The sequence below is a fragment of the Panthera leo genome, chromosome E2, assembly GCF_018350215.1.
Source record: "Panthera leo isolate Ple1 chromosome E2, P.leo_Ple1_pat1.1, whole genome shotgun sequence".
Taxonomy (NCBI): Eukaryota; Metazoa; Chordata; class Mammalia; order Carnivora; family Felidae; genus Panthera; species Panthera leo.
In genome coordinates this window covers 29,873,681-29,880,777 of record NC_056693.1, presented here as the reverse complement: position 1 = coordinate 29,880,777, position 7,097 = coordinate 29,873,681, and the positions used below count along the sequence as shown (strand labels likewise).

At 45.7% G+C, this 7,097-nt stretch overlaps 1 long non-coding RNA gene across 1 annotated transcript; it reads right to left on the bottom strand.

Moving 5' to 3' along the window:
- Nucleotides 1-3,592: 3,592 nt before the first annotated feature.
- On the bottom strand, nucleotides 3,593-5,879 carry LOC122208993. The gene is made up of 3 exons (XR_006197393.1): nucleotides 5,768-5,879; nucleotides 4,608-4,671; nucleotides 3,593-3,787 (listed from the first exon to the last, which is right to left on the bottom strand). It is a non-coding gene; the product is annotated as an uncharacterized LOC122208993 (long non-coding RNA).
- Nucleotides 5,880-7,097: the final 1,218 nt, after the last annotated feature.

Genomic DNA, 7,097 nt, shown 5'->3' with positions numbered 1-7,097 from the left:
CTGCAGGAAGCTCTCCAGTATTTCTCAGGTAAAAAGGGTAATCTTGCTCAAGGCCACACCCCCTTCTTGGGAAGAATCTAGCTTCTCCCTCTGTTCAGTCCTCCTTCATTCATATCCCTTCCAGGGGTGTTGATCCCAAAAGCTGCACTAGGAAGCCTTCCACATTCTGGTCTTCATCTCAGATTCTGCTTTTGGGGAACCAGACCCATAACAGTTGGTATGAGAAGTGGGTGGAGAAAGCAGATGTAAACATGGAGCCGAACTGCCAGCTGCCTGAATGGCAAGAAGGACTCATTGTTGGTGGTAAGTAGAACACAGCCCCTGGCATGAGGTAGCAGTGTAATCAGTGTTGTTACTGGTGGCAAACTGGGATAGCATTCTGGCAGAAAGGAATTCACAAGCTGGTGCACCAACAGGCATCTGGGAGACGTGTGGCAACCATAACACAAAGAACCGTGGGTTTGGCTAGCTGTCGCTAAGCTTCACTGATGCTTTGGAGAAAGAGAACAAAAGGCTGAGAGTGATAAATTGGCAATTAAAAGTTAAGAAGGAGATCCAGGGGGCTTTCTTGGTAGCATATAAAGAGGTCTGCATCTTCTACAGCCCAGGACTCTCATGAGTGAGGGAGCTCCAAAAGTTAAACTGTAAACATAGCCATGAATTATGGTCCAAATGTGTCTTCCTGCCACCCCCAAATTCCTTTGTTGAAATTAAACCTAAAGTGAAAGTATTTGAAGGTGGGGCCTTTGGGAGATGGCTAGGCCATGAGAGTGGAACCACCATGACCAGGAATAGTGCTCCTAGAGAACATGCCCCACAGAGCTTTCAAGCTCCCTTCTGCTATGTGAGGACACAGCCGGAAGGCACCCTGTAAGAGGAAGCAGGTTCCCACCAGACACCACATTTGTTGGCACTATGATTTTGGACTTTCCAGTTTCCAGAACTATGAGAAGTAAAAGTACCACGCATCTGTGGTATTTTGTTACAGCAGCCCAAACAGACTAAGACAGCATGCTTGTGATGTGTTGGCCTTGATCAGGAAAGAAGAGAATTAAAGCAGACTAAAATCTTGAATCTTAAGATTCCTCTGAACCGCTGAACCTCTAGAAATGGTGTGCACTTCCCTTAATGGACTGCTTCCCCTTATTTGAAGATTGCAGATATTTTTCCCCTGCCCAGGATCTGCCCCTAGTTTCCTTTCAGCCAATAAGCCAGTAAATAACAAGGGTCAAGTCCAAGATGATCTGGCAGGGCTATACTGGGCCTCATGAGAGAGGAAAAAGGGCTAGACTTGAAAGCAGAAGCAGGATATAGCCAACATGTACCAACAGGAGCCAGAAAACGTGCATGGGACTGTAGTCTGAGGGTGCTGGAGCTACGGTCAAAACATAAGATTCCACAAAACAGAGTTTATTGATTTGTGAAGATTCTGTCAAGATATAGAGTGTAACATCCTGGCAAAGTCCCTACAAGATATGCAAACACACTGTTAGAGTGGCTTCTACAGGCATGGAAGTAGTAATAGCCTACATTAAATGAAGTAGAAAAGTCAATGAAGACAGAAATGCCACAGTGAGGAATCACTACATAGATAATGGAAGAAAGGGATAAAGGCTCAGAGAACTAGGTGTAGATATATGTTACAAGGCCAGATATATGTCCCAACACAAGGCCTGGCCAATGGCAATGTCCTCTACAGTCCACCCCATGTACCACTAAGATTCACTTCATATAACTTCTGGAAGAAATACCCTGAGGATTCTCATGAACCTCTTTCCCAAGAGAAACGTCAGTGGGGTAATTTGTAGCCCCTGCCACTTGCAGCTGATTTCTTTAGACAAGGATTTCTTTAAAGGCCATATAAAACACTATCTTTAAGGGAAAAAAACTGGTACGTTTTCTTATATAACACTACGAAGTTTTGTAGATCAACTTTAAGGGAGTGAGGAAACATCCACAGCTGTACCATAAGTTAGTGCAGCTACTTTGGCAGTATCTACTAAAGCTGGACGTAAAACACCTTACATAATAAACAGAAATATATACATATATGGACCAAGAGACTGGAACTAGAATGTTCATGATGGCGCTATTTTTAATTGTCCCAAACTGGAAATAATTGAATGCCCACAGTCAAATGCATAGTAGAGAAATAACTTGTAGTTAGTAAAAGAGTATCAAATAATACTTTAGGATTTCATTTATACCGATATAAAAACCAGGCTAAGCTAATAAACGGAAGGGTGTTAGTCATTGAAAAGGGGCACGAGGGGGTCTTCTAGGGGATGGGGGACAATGATGTTCAACTTCTTGATCAGGGTAGACACATGGGTATGTTCACTTGGAGAAAATTTATTGAGCTGCACACTGATCCTGCACTTGGCTGCATGAAGTCATACTTCAGTTTCAGTGTTAAAAATGAAGCTAGGTAGCTAGCAGAGTCTCAAGAGTAGCAATTTCGATTTATATAGCAAAACAAAACCCTGTTGTACATGCGATGGCATCTTTTTGTCTGAGTGGCTTTGCATGTTACCTTTTGTATATTCCATCGGCTCGCTAAGCTTGCTCCCTTACTCACATGCCCAGGCATTCTCTAGTCTGTCAGCCTATTTCTCTTCATGGTACTAATTGCTGTCTGAAATTGTTTACTTGCCCTAGTATAATGTCTATTTAGTGGCAGGAGGAATCTTCTCTTTTGCTTACTGTTGTACACTTGCATCTAGATCAGTGTCTGACACATAGTAGGAGCTCAAGAAATATTTACTGAACGAATGAGTTATTGAATGAATGAAAAAAAGTGTTAAGAATGTGTATAAAAAGACCAAGGACTTGGCTTGAGCAGAGGTTAAACTTATTCCGATACTGGATTTGTTCAGTGATATTTATATTTCATAGCTATATACAATCATCTATTATTCTTAAATGAGTACAGAAAATATAATCAGTTCCTGTGATTCGGAAGCTCTCTGCCCTCTAATTTCTATTTTCCCCATCAAAACAATGGCTTTTTAAACAACATTTTCCATAATGATAATCTCTTAGGGATGCAACTATGCATTAAAGTAGAAAAGCTGGATGTAACAAAAGTGGCAAAGTGGAATGGCTAGATTATAAGCATGACCAAAATTTGAGGAGGAAGAAATTTCTCTGGGGCTAAAGCAGCCAGGGAAATTTCTGGAAGAAGATGTGTCTTGAGCTTCTGTGAAGGATGAACAGGATAGAAGAAGGGGCAGGGGAAGCAACCTGGAAACACAGAAGGGAGATCTGGGCTCCAGGGCAACCTGATAGATCAGGGTTTGATCACAGAAGCTCAGAAGGAGTAGGAGGGAATGTGGTTCAAGAGTCCAACCTAAACGTTTAAGCACCTGGGGCAGCATCCTGTTCCAGCTCATTGTCTACCTCTTCTGTTCCCAGAATCACAGTTGTTATTATTTTTAATTCAGAAGAACCTTAGGGTTACCTTCCCTGGTGGGCCAACCATAGGATTTGATTGTAGTGATGATGACACTGCTCAGGTGGGGTGTCTGTGTGTGTGTGCGTTTGCATGTACGTGCATGTACACGCACATGCGTACTTGCTTGCAGCATCATACTAGTGTTTACCCACTTCTTTAATTTGCCACATTTGTTCCTTTTAGGACAACAGAAATAGACGGAGACGGTAATCAAAGCTGTTTGGTGCAGGGGGTTTTCAGGGATGAGGAAAGATAATTTGCCACGGCCATTTGGAACCACAGGTGACAGCTCAAGGGTTAAATCCAGCCAGAAAAAAATGGCCTATTTGGCCTCTAGAGTTAAAAAGAGAGAGTAAAAAAGATTAGTTAGCAGTAATTCCAAAGTAGGGAGATTACACAAAGATCTGGATTAACAATTTCTCTTGAGGCAGTGGAAGACCCAACAACACCTGGCCCTTGTTTTTTTCCATGGCAATAAGCGGATCGTGCTTTCTGGTTCGCCATAGTCCCCACCAATCCCTTCTCATGCAACTGCTTCCCCTTCCTGGTCCCTGTGTGGCTTTGAACTCGAGCCCTATTTAGTGGGATGGTGGGGTTAAGGACTAGCTGAAGGTGTCGGTAGCACACGATCCTGGGTAAAAAAAAAATCCGTGCTTTTAGGTTATATCAAAAGTCTATGGACCCATCAGAGGAGGTCATTAACATGTAGTGATACTTGAGAAGCATTTCAAATATCTGCTATGGAATTGTACACTCATTGATTCAGAAATAGCCTTAAAGAATGGAATCATTAGCAGCATTTGCGTCCTTAACATACTTCACTATCCCAGGGTGACAGAGAGGATCAAAATAGGATAACAAATATTGAAGCGTTCTATGCAACGGATGTGATTTACAAGTACAAGAGAGGATATAAAGAACAAAACAAAAGATGCACTGAAACTGTCACAATGACAGAATAAATGTGACTATGTGAAAGCAGGGAAAGAGAGTGGCATTGGAGGAAGTCCTCTAAATCTTAACAATATAAAATTTTTGTATTGGGTAGACCAGAGAGGGCATCCTGATAGTACTTCTTTCTGCATCAAGGGATGGCAATTGTGGGTGAATATAATATGCCTACACTGATGTGTGATGACCCCAAGACACTTACCGTAACTCTCTGCTTACGAATCTACTGTGGACCCAGTGTTCATGAATTTAAGCCTTCCTTTAGCCTGTTAAATGGTTCAAGAAAATCACAGATGAAAAAACAAACAAACAGGAGAGCTCGCAGGCTCAAGCAGTATAGTGAACCAAAGTAGATTAGAAACTCAGCAGTGGATGTATCTTTTCTTAATCCAGCAAGTGGAGATAGTTTACAGTTAGTATCGTTGCTGGTTATTTTCACTTCCTCCTCAGAAATTTGGCCTATTAAATAGTAAATCTCTTCCTGTAATTAATAAATGTAGCATTCATATAAACATCTCACGGGGTCTTCTTGCAACGAACAAGGAATTCCCTCCTTTCCCTGAAAAGGAACAGAACTGAAACTGGTGGCAGGGAGAGTAAGGACAGGAGAATAATTTCTTCCTCTAAGCACATTTTCCAGCAGTTTCACCTTTTTGTCAATTTGTATCACTAGCTAATATGATGACATCATGGCGTTGAGACTAGGATCAAAAGACATCAGGGGGAACAGCACGAAAGCAGAGCACTGACAAGATAAAATGTGGTACTCTTTAGTATACTTACTCGCTCAACATCCAACAGAACCGACCCTAGTCTCTTCTCAAGCACCACCCCCCTGGCTTTTAATTCTTCCAAGAATTTGGACCTGAGTGGGGAAAACTGGTTTGGTTAGCAAGGATGAGAGTTCTTGGGAGCTGGATGAATTCCACTCCCCGCCCCCAGCCTTTTGTGGTCATGTTTACTAAAGAATGGAAGGCAGGTGCCTGGGGACAGTGGTCCAACTTGGCTGTCCAACACAATCACCTGGAGGAGCTTAAAAAACAAACAAACCTCCCCTCCACCACCGTCAATTAAAACAGACCCTCTGGAGGAGGTGTGCAGGCCCTGAGATGTTTCAAAAGCTACTCAGGGGATTCTTAACCGGCAGTGTATATGAGAACCGCAGCCTTGGAGACGTAGGGCAATTTCTGCAGCCATTGCAAGGTCTTTCAGACGTGCCCATGTCAGCTCAGCGGTCAGCAACCGCTTGAGGCAGGCTAGTAGACCAGTAAACACACACCTGAGGAGCAATCACCCTCCCTCTTTCTCCTCCTGCCCCCATCCCAGTCCTCCACGGCCTCCCCTCTGCACTCCAGCGCACACCTGCCTTTTTGCTGGGCCACCGCTTATCCACGCTCCTTCCAGTAACAGCAGCATCTCGGGCAACCACCCCTGGCCTCCGACCCGGAGCCGCGAAGGTCACGTGGTTCTGGCCCCACCCAGGACGCCCCAAGGACCCCGTGACCCGGACCTGGCCAATCAGAAATCAAACTCCCCTCGCCCCGGAGCTGTTGCGTAAGAGGTGGGCACGTGACTGGTCCCGGCCGAAGACTGGCAAGTTCTCCCAGACTCCGACAGAAGCACGCTGGTTCTGGTCCGTGTGGGCGGCGTTTCGGGCTCTCCCGTCAGCATAGGGCGCTCCGCCCGAAATGGAGCTCGGTGCTGAGAAACGCGGGTCTGCCCCGGGGAGAGAAGGAAACCTGGAAGTGTGTTCAGTCCAGGTTCAAAGTTGGGTCCACCCCTGGGCTTCCCGGCCCTTGGCTTCCTTTCTTGCTGAACCCGTCTGCGTTGGCCTCTCCGTCCCTTGCAGCTCGGGTCCTGGCTGACTGGCCCGTTGTCCTCTGGCTGGCGGAAGCGGACAGATGGCCAGAGGCCTCCTCCATCGGAGGACGCTGTGGGGCACAGTCACCCCCGCCCCCTCGTGAGGGCAGAAAACGGCGCCCTCTCTGAGCTGACATGGTCGCACGCGTGGTGCGCAGACTCGATTTCAGCCCCTTCGCTGCTCTGGGGACCCCCGTGCGGGGGACAGCATGGACGATGGGCTTGAGGACAGCCTAGGCCTGGTGCACGCGCCTTGGGCAGCAGCCTCTCGCTGGGGACCCTGCTGGGACCTTCGGTAAGTGCTTTGATTTCCTTTCCCCTAGATTCAGTGAAAACCGGTTCGAGCTCACACCCCTGTCTTCACCGTACAGTGTCAGGAGGGGAGAGCGGCCCAAGAGCGTTTAGTCCCTCGTCTCCCATTTTGCCCTCAGTGTTGAAGGAAAGCATATACCTGGTAAGGCTTTGGTAGCTATCAGACGTGTTCTAGCTAATGTTTACTGAGGACTTTCTGTGTATCAGATAATCATATATGTGATGCATATCATACATAATACTCTATGTGAGACACTGTGCACATTCTATATAAAACATTCATTTTATGCTCCTAACAGCCAGGGCACGTTGTTTCTGGGATTGTGTGCATTTTCTGTATGAGAAAACCAAGGCACAGAGGGTTTAAGTAATTTGCTCCCAGGCACACGGCCACGAAGGTGCAGACTTGAGATTCCAACCTCAGAATTGGTATTCCAGAGCCTGGGTTCTTAAGCAGAGTGCGTAATCCCCAGACTCAGCGATCTAGAGCCATGGTCATTTATGGCAGAAAAGAAGAAAA